This window comes from Pholis gunnellus (assembly GCF_910591455.1).
Source record: "Pholis gunnellus genome assembly, chromosome: 2".
NCBI classification, from domain to species: domain Eukaryota; kingdom Metazoa; phylum Chordata; class Actinopteri; order Perciformes; family Pholidae; genus Pholis; species Pholis gunnellus.
In genome coordinates, this window is record NC_136536.1 from 2,547,910 (window position 1) to 2,548,766 (window position 857).

The following is an 857-nucleotide window of genomic DNA, read 5'->3' on the forward strand; positions in this document are numbered from 1 at the left end:
AACAGAGTGTGTACATGTGACAATGTGTGTGTGTTTATGTGTGTGTGTGTGTGTGTGTGTGTGTGTGTGTGTGTGTGTGTGCTTCCTTGCATATGTGTGCACGTCACTATAAGTCACATCTCTGTCTGTGTTACATAACCACGGTGGGGGGGGGGACATAACAGAAGTCATTATGGGATGCGGCTCGTTGTCCTCCTGGCTGAGACCGCTGACACGGCTGCGAGTTACTTAAAAATAGCCCCCCCCCCCCCATGTTGTTATCCGCATTAGAGAGTCAACAGCATCCCACTGTGGAATGAGGCCAAGGGGGGGGGGGGGGGGGGGGGTAGAAATGAGTAGCCTTTTGTGGGACATTGTGATGAAAGTGTGGTAAACGATGCCGGGCTGTAGAGACGCGTGTGTGTGTTCACAGTGTGTGGGAGGAAAGCCACGTCGTGCATAATGTCACTATCAACAACACTGCTTTTGGCATGAACCGAAAATGTGTCTGTAGCTCCAAATAATCATGTTATTTAATCGACATGATCACAACGTGAACGAAATATGTTGATGAACAAATGTGGTTCAAACAGACATTTGAAAATGTCACGTGAGCACGCCGGGTGTGTTGCCATCTCACACCGAGATGAATATGCCGATATGAATCCCCCCGGCAGACCACATCCATCCATCCATCCATCCATCCATCCATCCAGCCATCCATCCATCCATCCATCCATCCATCCATCCATCCATCCATCCATCCATCCATCCATTAGCTTCCGCTTATCCAGGATGGGGTCGTGGGGGCAGCAGGCTTAGGAGGGTGTTCCAGACGCCTCTCTCCCCAGCAAAACTTTCCAGCTCCTCCCGGGGAA